Below are 13,577 nucleotides of genomic sequence, written 5' to 3'. Positions count from 1 at the left end.
TAGGTGTAAGGTTAGATTGTTTATTTTAGATTTTTCTTGTTTTTCAGGTAGGCTTGTATTGCTGTAAACTCCTCTCTTAGAACTGCTTTTGCTGCATCCCATAGGTTTTGGATCGTCATGTTTTCATTGTCATTTGTCAATAGGTATTTTTTGATTTCCTTTTTCATTTCTTTAGTGATCTCTTGGTTATTTAGTAACGTACTGTTTAGCCTCCATGTGTTTGTGTATTTTACGTTATTTTCCCTGTAATTGATTTCTAATCTCAGAGCACTGTGGTCAGAAAAGATGCTTTACATGATTTCAATTTTCTTAAATTTACTGAAGTTTGATTTGTGACCCAAGATGTGATCTATCCTGGAGAATGTTCCATGTGCACTTGAGAAGAAAGTGTAATCTGCTGTTTTTGGGTGGAATGTCCTATAAATATCAATTAAATCTATCTGGTCTATTGTGTCATTTAAAGCTTCCGTTTATTTATATTCATTTTGGATGATGTGTCCATTGGTGTAAGTGAGATGTTAAAAGTCCCCCACTATGATTGTGTTACTGTCGATTTCCTCTTTTATAGCTGTTAGCAGTTGCCTTACGTACTGAGGTGTTCCTATGTTGGGGGCATATATATATATTTATAATTGTTATACCTTCTTCTTGGATTGATGCCTTGATCATTATGTAGTGTCCTTCCTTGTCTCTTGTAACATTCTTTGTTTTAAAGTCTATTTGGCTATCTACGAGGCTTGTGCAAGTTTCCTGATGGGAGGGACTGTTGGTGGGTAGAGCTGGGTGTTGCTCTGGTGGGCAGAGCTCAGTAAAACTTTAATCCACTTGACTGCTGATGGTTGGGGCTGGGTTCTGTCCCTGTTGGTTGTTTGGCCTGAGGCGACCCAACACTGAAGCCAACCCAGGCTTTTTGGTGGGACTAATGGCGGACTCTCGGAGGGCTCACACCAAGGAGTACTTCCCAGAACTTCTGCTGCCAGTGTCCTTGTCCTCATGGTGAGACAGAGCCACCCCCCGCCTCTGCAGGAGACTCTCCAACACTAGCAGGTAGGTCTGGTTCAGTCTCCTATGGGGTCACTGCTCCTTCCCTGGGGTCCCGATGCGCACAATACTTTGTGTGTGCCCTCCAAGAGTGGAGTCTTTGTTTCCCCCAGTCCTGTAGTCAAATCCCGCTAGCCTTCAAAGTCTGATTCTCTAGGAATTCCTCCTCCCATTGCTGGACCCCCAGGTTCGGAAGCCTGATGTGGGGCTCAGAACGTTCACTCCAGTGGGTGGACTTCTGTGGTATAAGTGTTCTCCAGTTTGTGCATCACCCACCCAGCTGTTATGGGATTTGATTTTATTGTGATTGAGCCCCTCCTACCATCTCACTGAGGCTTCTCCTTTGTCTTTGGATGTGGGGTATCTTTTTTGGTGAGTTCCAGTGTCTTCCCATAGATTATTTTTCAGCAGTTAGCTGTGATTCCACTGTTCTCGCAAGGGGGAGTGAGAGTACATCCTTCTACTCTGTCATCTTGAAACAATCTCCCTCACTGTTTTTTAAATCTGTAAAATTATACAGTCAAAGCAGTCTCATCAGTGTTTGCTCCATGGAATTATATCCACAGATTCTTTCCTCCTGCCCCAGGCCAAGATCTGAGTCCCGGCCTCTTGATTTCTCCACGTACCCTCCAGGTCTGTGTCTAACATTTACAGGGTCTGTGGTGAGGATATAAGTGGAGACCTATGTACCACAATTATGAATACTTATGGGTACAAGCCAACTGAAGAAGCTGTCAGGTAGAATCTATTCTATCCAACCTACCTTTACGAATACTCCCTCAGAACCATGTGGAAGGTCAAGTTTGAAGTTAAAATTCTTGGGTGCTTAGAACTTCTGTGCCCGATTGTGATACTGCAGAGAGCTCTGGTCCCCAGTCCATGAACCATTCTCTTTCTCTTCTTACCTCTAGGTCCCCTCATGGCCTCAAACTCCCAGGCCACATGTCCAAGCTCCATTTACACACCTCCAAATAGCCACCCCTTGGCCATATTTTGGGCCTAGGGGCATGCATGCAGTGACACATTCTGGGCTACTCAAGACTGAGGACAAGACCCACCCAGACCCTAGAAGCAGGCTCAGAGCCCTTGGGAATTCCATAGCCATGTCTAAGTGGTGAGAAGGAGGCCTACAGGTGGGCATTGTCCATTCGTCTCCAGGAGTCCTCACCCTGTGGGGAGGTCTGAGGCCAGAGGAGAGGCAGGAGCCAAAGTCCACTAAAGCATGGAGCCCAGAGAAGGGACCCTCTTTCTCAAGCCCTAAAGAACTATTGCCTGCCCCTAGAAGTGTTCACAGAAGCAGTCCTAGGACATGGACAAAATTCAGAACTCAAGCCCAATCAGTTACTTACTGAACAGAAGAGAGCAGTAAGGAGAAAGAATCACAGGGTTCATGGTAAACTCATGTGTTAGACAAGTAAACAGTGGGGGAAAGCATCTAAGTAGACCCCAAATTCCAGCACAGTGGGGATGTTTTGGACATGACTAAGCTCAAATTCAAAAGATGAGCAGTTGAGCCATGATGAAAATTTACCACTTTCTTTTTGTTTGTTAACATTGTCAGAACATTTAAGCCCCACACACACATTTTTCACCTTAGAAATCATTTACTCCTGGTAGGAAAGTCCATGCCCAAGTTGTGTGGACACTGTTAAGTAAAAGGAACCGAATGTCCCTCAGGTTCCCAAAGTAATGGGGGTTTGTCCCAAGGTTGTGATGGGTCAGACTATTACCCTAAGTGGATCTCTAAACGTTCCCCCCTCCAACCACCACACACGAGTCCTGCTGGGCCTGCTTATGCTGGTCCCCACCCCTGTATTGCTAAATCAGATTATGGGGATTTTGAAGTGCAGAATTGGGAGAAAAGTAAAAGAAGGAGAAAAACTAGAAATCCAAAGGCTGGGGCTGGGGCAGAATTGGGGCTTTATGTGGGAAAAATGTACTTTAAAAATTTAATTGGGAGTTTGGGATTGACATGCATGCACCGCAATATTTAAAACATAACCAACAAGGACGTACTGTATAGCACAGGGAACTCTGTTCAATACTCTGCAATAACCTAAATGGGAAAATAATTTGAAAAAGAATAGATACATGTATATGTATAGCTGAATCACTCTGCTGTACACCTGAAATTAACACATTGTTAATCAACTATGCTCCAATATAAAATGAAAAAATTTTTTTAATTGTAAGATGTTTTATTTTGGTCTATATGTTCACTTCATGGTGTTTGAGACCTACAAGTTGGAGACCCAAATTACCTTGAAATTATTTAATTGCTGGGACACACTTTGTTGGTGGTGACTTGGTTATGTGATGAGATCCCATGGGAGAAGGCTTTACAAGCTTACAGGTGTATGTGGGAATAAGGATTTGAGAATCTCACAGGGATGTGTGAACACCTATATTAACACATCCATGGTGATCAGAACATAATGCAACAGCTTTAGAGGTGGTTCAGGATCAAAAGCAGCTTCAACAACTACCATCAACCATCATATAACTCTGTATATCCATGCCTTGTCTTTACTCTCCCCTGCCACTACCATCCAACCAGCCAGGGTTCTCCTCAATCCCTGGCTCCAGTGGTCTCATGCCCTCTGTGTGCTGGTCTCTTTCTGTGTGTCTTTTTTAGTTCCAGCTGCTGGTTGATCACTAGAGCAGTTTGCAAAGCTTCTAGTTCTCTCTCTTTCTAAACAAGTAAGATTGTGTTTACCTGCTCCACTAGAAGTTATGTGGGGCCATATGATTTTCTTTGGTCAGTGCAATCGAGTAGAAGTGACACATGTCACTTCCAGGGGAAATTTTAAGAGCCTTGGTGTGCTTCACCACGCACTCGCTGTGTCTTCTGCTGTGGTGGCCAGGATGTTCCAGACAGTGGCTACTCCATCAGTCTGGGTCTCGGAGTGAAGAAGCTGACATTGACATTGGAAGCTGAGCACCCAGACAACCCACAACAAACACTTGGCCCAAACAAGAAATAAACCTTTGTTTCCTTCAACCACTGAGATCCGGGGCTTGTTTGTTACTGCAGCAGAAGCTAACCCAGTAATTCTCAGAGTGTGTTCCCGGAATTAAAATCAGCAGTATCACCTAGAAATTTGTTAGAAATGCAAATTCTTGGGTTCCAGCCCAAACCTACTGAATCAGAAACTCTGAAATGAGGACCAGCAATCTGTGTTTTAATAAGTCCTGAAAATTATTCTAATGCTCACTGAAGTTTGAGCGCCACTGACCTAACCTATTCCAATTGATTCTGCTTCCACTATCAGACATCTGGTGCTCTGTATCCAGAAATAAAATGCACACAGAGAGAAGCTATCTGGTCTAGTTCAATCATCATCACCCTACTGGGCAGAACTCTTGTACCGCAGTACCTCATAGGCCACTGTCCAGACTATAAACATTGTCTTGGGCTGTGTGTCTCCCTCAGGTTCAGTCAGCCCTGTCACCAGGGGACATAGTTTGGAGGGGGGCAGAAAGGGTCACTGACACAGAGCATGGCTACACCTCCCTGCATAACCACCAAGAATTGCTCACTCAGCATCAGTCAAAGTTATGGTAGTTCAGAGAGGCTATAGATGCAGTGTAAATGTTCTCCTCAATAAATTATAACAAATATAGAACATAGGACAACAAAATAGAAGACTTCAAAGAAGTTGTGATGGATTCTACTGACCTGTCTTAACAATCATTTCCCATTCTCTTCTTTCCTGCTTTAGTTTGCCTTCTGCCAACCTCAGCTTCCAGATCTTTGCAGCTTGAACATTTTAAGGTTTAGCGCAGTGTTTCTGAATCTTGGTGCACATTAGAATCACCTGAGGAACTTTTTAAAAATACCAGACCTTTTAATTCTGAATCTGGTTTGGGGATGGGGGAGGGAGGGTGTGTGTATGCCAGATTCAGCAAGTAAAAAATACAGGGTGCATAGTTAAATCTGAATTTCAGATAAATAATGAATTTTTAATAAGTATGCCCCATGCAATATTTGAGAAATACTTATACTAAAAATATTATTCATTGTTTATAAATTCAAATTTAATTAGGCCTCCCTGGACAGGGCAAACAGGGACAAGGGAAGGGTTGCGGGGAGGTAGGTCAATATTTTTAACGCTCCCCTAGTGATTACCACTTGGGGGTTAAGACTGAGAGTCTCTAGTCTTTCCCAATCCATCCTCAACCCCACGGGATAAAAGTTATTATTTTCTATCATCAGAGCTCCGAGTAAGCCTAGAGTGGAATTCATTCTTTTCTAAACGCACTTCAGGTGATGGATTTCACATGCATTCATTTCCACTTCTCCCCTCCATAGCACTGTAAAAGCGTGCAATGATTGACAGCCCTAGCATTGTCATTATGAGTGAATAACACATAATCCCTCATTACGTAAATGCCTACCACCTCATTTCCGAATTAGGCATCAATTATGGCAATTGTGAATGAAGAGACTTAGAGAGGAGAGCTGATCTCTGATTCAAAGTCACAGAGAAAAAAATATGAATAAAATTCAAGTGTACCACTAGTTTTTAGGTTGACACTCATAAATCTAATTTAGTGTGAGCCAATCATTTTTCCTGAGTTCCACTAGGCATAGGTCTCTATGAATGTAGAATTGTATTAGGTTACTCTGATCTGGCAAAAGCTAATGTAATCAGAAGAGATCCTGAATTGAATCTTAATTCTTGTTTCCTGCAGTTGATTTAAAAAATATTTCAGGGGTCAACTGGAGTAGAATATACATCACTGTAGGATTATTGTCAAATAGGTAAGCTAAATCATGCCTAGGTTATCAGAGTGAGATGACAGCATCGATAAAACTGCTTAGAAGAATTTCCTGGTGGTCCAGTGGTTAGGAATCACTGCAGGGGGCACGGGTTCAACCCCTGGTCAGGGAACAAAGATCCTGCATGCTGCAAGGCACGGCCAAAAAAAAAAAAAAACTGCTTAGAGAAGACAAAGCATTGTGATTCATGGTCAAAAATGACATTAGGTATGGTGACTTTTGAGAACACTGACAATGCAACACATCATAAATTCCTTTAAACTATATTTTTATAAACATTTCCAATGATGAGATTATTGTAACTTCATTATGAAATATTTTGAAAATACAGAGATTAAAAAAATAATTCAGACTCTCACTACTCTAATAGAACCACTGTGTGCATTTATAGCTGCATTTTCCCCTAGACTAAAAATTCCTTTCTGTGTTTTCAAGTGGTTTTCCATTAAACATTCTTAAAGTCCAACTACACTGTAGCCCTGATGTTGCTGTTCATCACCTAGCAAGCGACTCAAATGCCACTGTAAAGCTGTTCCTTTCTTTCCTTTCTTCCTGTTCTTTTTAAACTTCTAACACTGACTCAGTAGATGACCTCACTTCCCGCCTCAGAAAGACCATAGGTATTAGCCCTTGATGGTTGAGGTTTCGTGTGACACATCATGGCCCCTTGTATCACTTCATCTCTCCCTTCACCCTCAAAAAGACAGGTGATCACTCCTCTCCAAAGCTAACCCTCTACCTGTACTCTGGTCTTCATCACTTCCTGTCCCCCCTGAGCTAACCCTCCACCTAAACTTTGGTCTCCACTGCTCCAGGCTTCCTCAGGTGGCTCACATCCATTGATAATATGGCCTATATATCGTGGAATTATCAACCCCAACTTCCACCCAAAAACTTCCCTGCCCATATAATAACACCTGGAATTCCAAGTGGAGCTTGCAAAAATTTCCAGTGTGCCATTGTATAAATGCATGCAAAATGTAAGTTTCTCTACTTTTCAATAATCTCTGTCAACTGTTAATACAAATCCTTATGTCATCAGATGGCAGAAACTTAGTCACAGTTATTTCAGGTTTTCCCTTACCCACACATTTTCCTTGAGGTTTTGTCTGAATTCTGGAGGGCTTATGTGTTGACAATAACATGAAAAACAATGACTAACCCTTATATACTGCTTACATTATGCTAGGCATAATTTCATATGCCTTCCATGTCTTATCTCATTTGATCCTTAAAACAGACCAAGGTAGGTTTTGGGTTCCTTTTGTTTTTGTTTTTTTTTATGGCCAAGCCCAGGCAGTGAGTTCTTAGTTCCCCAAGCAGGGATTGAACCTGGACCCCGTGAGTGAAAGTGCAGAGTCCTAACCACTGAACCACCAGGGAATTCCCCCAAGGTAGGTTTTATTATTCCCCTATTTTACATATGGGGAGATGAGTACATAGAGAATTAAGTAATTTGCTCAGGGTAATAAAGTCCGTAAATTTATGCTATAGTCTGTGCTCTAAACCATTACCCCAGATGCTCCTTACTGTCTTGTGGAGCCCAAGGCATTAGCAGGCAGAGGTGGTTATTACCAAACTGAACTTGGGTCTGCTCACCTGCCATACAGCAAAGCCAATCTACTGACACTGGGTTGTGGTAAAGTAAAGTACAGCATTTACTGCAGGGCACCAAGCAAGGAGAATGGGCAGCTAATGCTCAAAAGACCTGAACTCCCTGATGGCTTTCAGGGAAGAGTTTTTAAAGGCAAAATTAGGGGCAAGAGTTGATTTTCTTCTGATTGGTTGGTGGTGAGGTAACAGCGTGATGTTTTAATCATCAACTTTCTGGTTCCAACCAGTATGGTTTCTATGTGCTTGTGGTCAGCATGTGATCACCATCCACCACTTGGGTGGGGGTCATAGTTCCTGTAGAACAACTCAAGATATACATCAAATTGTTATGTATATCCCTTGAGAAGGAACTAGGACTCGGTTTTATTGATGAACTATTGTTTAATCTATCATTACTTTTCTTGCTTGACTGCCTTACCTTTGTTTCTGCCTTCCCTCACTTCCCTAACTAGTTACTGCTTGAGTCTGCTCTTTGGAACTCAGGGAAGGCCTAGGAAACTAAAGTCTTTTTCTACAAACAAGAAAGAGGGGACACCAAGGGGCTTTTGTAACTGAGAGCGGACCAGAGGGTCCCCTTTTCTTTGATACTCTTCAGTCCTGAGGGGAACAGGGGCAGGACAAGCAGGGGAATAAAGTTTTGGATAGAGAGGTTAATCATAAACTCAGCAGGGGAACTCGGTTTCAGTGGTTTGGGTCACTGTCCATGTTGGTCTATATTGAAACATCTTCCTTCCATCATCAACACACACAGGTGCCTGCTGACTCATCCCTCACCCCAAGGCCCCATCATGACTGGCTTGCCTACCTACCACAATGGAAAAGAATATTTTAAAAAAGAATGTGTATATAATTATATATAAAACTCAATCACTTTGTTGTACAGCAGAAATTAACAAAACATTGTAAATCAACTATACTTCAATCTGAAAAAACCCTCAAAATCCAAGAGCTGGCTTCTGTTTTTACCCTTGAACACCTAATTTTCCAAATATAAAAAGTGCCAGAGACTTCACAGAAATACTGGGAATGACACCTGTTGCTGCATGATATTGAATAAAAGCTGAAACCCTTCCCATAACAATTCCACGTGAGGCTTACATAGAAATGTTCCAGAAAAATACATTTTATCCACCTATTCATATGTATTTGCTAATTGATGAATTAGTTCATCAAATATTTATGAAACATTTATAGTTTTAAGGAATTAGTTCACGTGATTGTGGAGGCTGGTAAATCCAAAATCTGCAAGGTAGGCCAACAGTTTAGAGACCCAGGGAAGAGTTGGTGCTTCAAGTTCAAGTTTGAAGGTCAGCCGCTGGTGGAATTTCCTCCTCATCCAGGGTCATCACTCTTTTTATATTAAGGCCTGCAAATGGTTAGAAGTGTCCACCCACATTACAGAGGGTAACCTGCTTTACTCAAAGACTACTGATTCAAATGTTAATTCCATCCAATAAAACTTTTACAGAAACATCTAAAATAGTGTTCAACCAAATATCTGGGCACTGTGGCCAAATTGATACATAAAATTAATCATCACAAGTACCTACTCATTTGCTTTTCACAGGGGTTTTAACAGACAAGACAAACATGGTTCCTGGCCCTATGGTATTTTCTCAAAAATTCATTAATTCAACAGTTCCCCAATGTAGACAAATTCAAACTCAACTGCAGAAGACTAAAACTAGCTCCTCTTCAAATAGCAAGTATTGATAAGAAAGAAAAATAGGTAAAGAGGTCTCTGGGTGCCAAAAGCTAGAGGCTGGGTAAAAGATAGCAGAAAGGGATTCTGTTATCTTTGAAGATGAACTTGAAATCATTCACAGCTTTATCAGGGTCATTCCTACTCACTCATTCCTTCAACTAAGCCTTCCAGGAGTGGGTAGTCCCCCTTTACCATTTAGAGATGGGAGTAGTCAGGTGAGGCTTATAGAGGAGTGATGTTTAAGCCCAAAATGTTCAGTGATGGATAGGTGTACATTTGTTAGAAAGAAGAACAGGGAAAGGTCATTTCAGACCTTAGAGGTCAAAGATGCCATAAATAAAGACAAAAAGGGAAATGCATTCCTTTTGGGGAGGAATAAAGGGTTCCGTGTGGCCAGGGCACAGAGCACAGGGACAGAAGAGGTAGAAAAGGACATATGGGGCCTTGTTTACCATGCATGCTTGTACTTAGCAGTGAGAAACCATGAAAAGCATTAAGCTGGAAGGCCAAGTGTCCTGGGGATGGATTACAGTGGGCCAAGACTGGAGTCAGAGACCATTAGTGGGCAAGTAAACAATCCTGGAGAGACATGATGAGGGCCTAAAAGTGAGACTACAGAGGAGGGAACTGGGTTAGGAGACGCAATCAGGTTAAAATAAAAAAAAACCTGATGCTTTATTGATTGTGAGGAAGAGAAGGAGAGGCAGAGAGGGAGAAGTTTGGTTTGGATAGAGTGTCATTCACTGATAGTGAAAACATAAGAAGAGCAGCAGGTACTGGAGGAAAGAAGAATTCCAATTTGGAATGGGAGGCTCCAGGAGAGGTCCTTTCTACCCATGGAGCTGCCTACCTTCAAGTGGATCACAGGCCTGGACAAGAAGAAACACAATCATGGTGACCACTGCAGAGGGGATGTCCCAACCACACAGTCCTGCATCACATAAACCCAGGGTTCTTATATAATCCACCATCACACTTCCTGCCAGTCTGCGTATGGCGGACTAAGAAATAACTGGATTATGTGTCATCATCTAATTCATTGCTGATAGTTTTATACTATTCAAGTTAATACGTAGAACAGCTCTATGAAATCAGTTCTATTATCATCCCTATTTTACAGAGAGACTAAGTAACTTTCCCTGACTAAGAGTCAGGAGCTGAACCTTGGTATTTGAGCTGATTCCTAGCCATCAGATTGGGGCCAGGAGAAAGGAGCTACTCAGACTTGGTCTACACCATATTTTATTTTTATACAACTACTGAATAATTTAAAGATCTTTTGCCTTTTTCCACAAAGAAATGCCGGTATAAAGCTCATCTGATTTATAACTCATTTTCTTAAATGTGGAGATGAGATCTTATACAATTTTCCTTTTTGCTGTCACTTTCCTTAGTGTTATGGTAGGAACTGAAAGAGTATTATCTTTTGCACGTGAGGACCCTGTGACCTTCTGCACATTTAGCCAAAAAGTTTGCCTGTCTTTATAAGCAGAAGTAAAAGCATTGTTCTCTTCTTCTGTTACACGTACACTGAAGACACAGGACTCATTGGATATAGTTACATGTGAAACATTTTAAATCTCCTACTTTCCTTTCAGTGCTGCTTGGTGAAGGTAGTCTTTCTGCTTCTTCTGGATGAAAACCTATACAGTCTCCATGACATTTCCACTCCCTTCTAGGTAGTAAAACTTCCTAAAGTCACTTTAAATTGCAAACCCATCCATAGGTAAAAAAGTGAAAATGTCTAGTACAATACATTAATACTCTCTCCAATTCTCATTGAAAGGTACGATTTCTCTTCCTAAAGGTGGGCACATGGTCCTTTCTTCTCCTTCCCCAACTGGCATTTCTGCTTCTCCTTAAGACTGATCTCTTTGATTGGCAGAGTCGAAGCAAGGAGAGAGATTAAATGTTAGGGTTATAGGCAAATTGTTACCTGACCGACAATGTAGTAAAATGGCTTACAGCTCTGTGGGCAGGCTGGGGCTTAAAAGGATCTCTTTCTCTTGTGGAATGGTTTTGACGTTCTCTGGTAGTTCCCTAGCACTGGGGCCCTCCTCTGGAGCTCCCTGCAGATAATTTTTATTTGACTGACCTATCAATAATTGAGAGACCTATGTTGAAAGATTTGTCAAATATGTATGTGTGTGTGTGCATTTTACATTTTGAGGCCATTAGTTATACCAATTTAGAATTACTATGGCTTTGTAATCAATTGAACCTTTTATTATTATATAGTGGTCCTCTTTTGCTCTAATAATGCTCTTTGTTTTATAGTCTCTTTTATTTGAATTACCCTGTTTACGATAAACAGCTATCATAGCCTTCCTTTGGTTAGGATTTGCTTCTTTTAATTCCTCTTACCTTTTTACTTTCAAACTTTCTGTATACTTATAGTTTAAACACATTTCCTATAAACAACACATGGTTGGATGTTGTTATTTCTGCCATTTCATTTTGTGCTATTTGCCTATCTTTTCTATGTTTCTTTTTTCCTTTATTGCCTTCCTCTGAATTGATTTTTTTTGGGCGGGGGTTTGGTATTTTTTTTGCTGCATTGGGTCTTCGTTGCTGTGTGCGGGCTTTCTCTAGTTGTGGCAAGTGGGGGCTACTCTTCGTTGTGGTACGTGGGCTTCTCATTGCGGTAGCTTCTCATGCTATGGAGCATGGGCTCTAGGCATGCAGGCTTCAGTAGTTGCAGTGTGTGGGCTCAGTAGTTGCAATGTGCAGGCTCTAGGGCACGCGGGCTTCAGAGATGTGGTGCACAAGCTCAATAGTTGTGGCTCGCGGGCTTAGTTGCTCCAGGGCATGTGGGATCTTCCCGGACCAGGGATTGAACCCATGCCCCCTGCATTGGCAGGCGGATTCTTAACCACTGCACCACCAAGGTAGTCCTTGAATTGATTTTTTTTTTCTTTATTCCATCTTCCACTTAACTGGATTGGAAGTTACATACTCTATATGTAATCTTTTAGTAGTTACTTTGGAAATTTTTACCATGCCTAATTGTGGTAGGCTGAATAATGTCCCTACTCGAAGACCCCCAGAACCTGTGAAAATGCCACCTTACATGGGAAAAAGCACTTTGAAAATGTGATTATATTAAAGCTCCTGGGATGGGGAAATTATCCTGGGTCATCTGGGTGGTCCCATTGTGATTACATGAGTCCTTAGAAGAGGGAGATGGGAGGGTTAGAGTCAAAAAAAGGTGATGTGATGGCAGAAGCAGAGAAAAGGACTATAAGATGCTAACTGCTGGCTTTGAAGATGGAGGATGGGGTCGTGAGCCAAGGATGCACACAGTATCTAGAAGCTAGAAAAGGCAAGGAAACCAATTCTGTTCTAGAGCCTTCCTTAGGAACACTGCCCTGCTGACCCATTTTAGACTTCTGACTTCCAGAACTATAAATGAATAAATTTGTGTTGGCTTAAACCACTAAGATTTGTGACAGCAGCAACTGGAAACCAGGGCAGATTTTGGCCTCTGAAAGTGGGGTGCTACTGTAAGAAACACATAAAAATATGAAAGTGGCTTTGGAATTGGGCAGTGGGCAGAGTTTAGAAGAACTTTGAGGTGCATGATAGAAAAATCCTAGATTTCCTTGAACAGGCAGTCAGTAGAAATACAGATGTTAAAGATTTTGCCAGTGAAAGCTCAGAGGGAATTAAGGAGCATGGTAGAGAAAGCTTATATTGTCTTAGGGAATACCTAAATCATCATAAATAGATCACTGGTAGAAATATGGATGTTAAAGGCACTAATGGTGAGGGCTCAGAAGGAAATGAGGGACAGTCTAGAAAGTAGAGGAAAGGGGATCCTTGTTATACAGTGATGGAAAACGTAGCTCAATTGTGTGTCCTGCAGTTGTGTGGAAATCAGAGCTGTTAAGTGATGAAATTGGATATTTAGCTGAGGAGATTTCTAAGCAAAATATTAAAGGTTCATCCTGGCTCTTTCTTGCTGTTTATAGTCAAATGCAAGAGGAAAAAGATCAAAAAACTGGTAAGAGAAAAGGAACCAGGACTTGATGATTTAGGACATTATCAGCTTATCAAGATTGCAAAAGATGTTAAAATTAGGAGATTCACTGTTAGGAGGGCATGCTTTGGAGAGAAAAACCAAGAATATAGCTGGACAGGGCTTCCCTGGTGGCACATTGGTTAAGAATCCACCTGCCAATGCCGGGGACACGGGTTTGAGCCCTGGTCTGGGAAGATCCCACAAGCTGCGGAGCAACTAAGCCCGTGCGCCACAACTACTGAGTCTGTGCTTTAGAGCCTGTGAGCCACAACTACTGAAGCCTGTGTGCCACAACCACTGAAGCCTGCGGTGCCTAGAGCCTGTGCTCTGCAACAAGAGAAGGCACAGCAATGAGAAGCCCTTTGTGTACCGCAACAAAGAGTAGCCCCCACTCACTGCAACTAAAGAAAGCC

Source organism: Neophocaena asiaeorientalis, unplaced genomic scaffold (genome assembly GCF_003031525.2).
Source record: "Neophocaena asiaeorientalis asiaeorientalis breed wild unplaced genomic scaffold, Neophocaena_asiaeorientalis_V1.1 scaffold102, whole genome shotgun sequence".
In the NCBI taxonomy this organism is placed as follows: Eukaryota; Metazoa; Chordata; class Mammalia; order Artiodactyla; family Phocoenidae; genus Neophocaena; species Neophocaena asiaeorientalis.
This window is presented reverse-complemented; position numbering follows the sequence as displayed.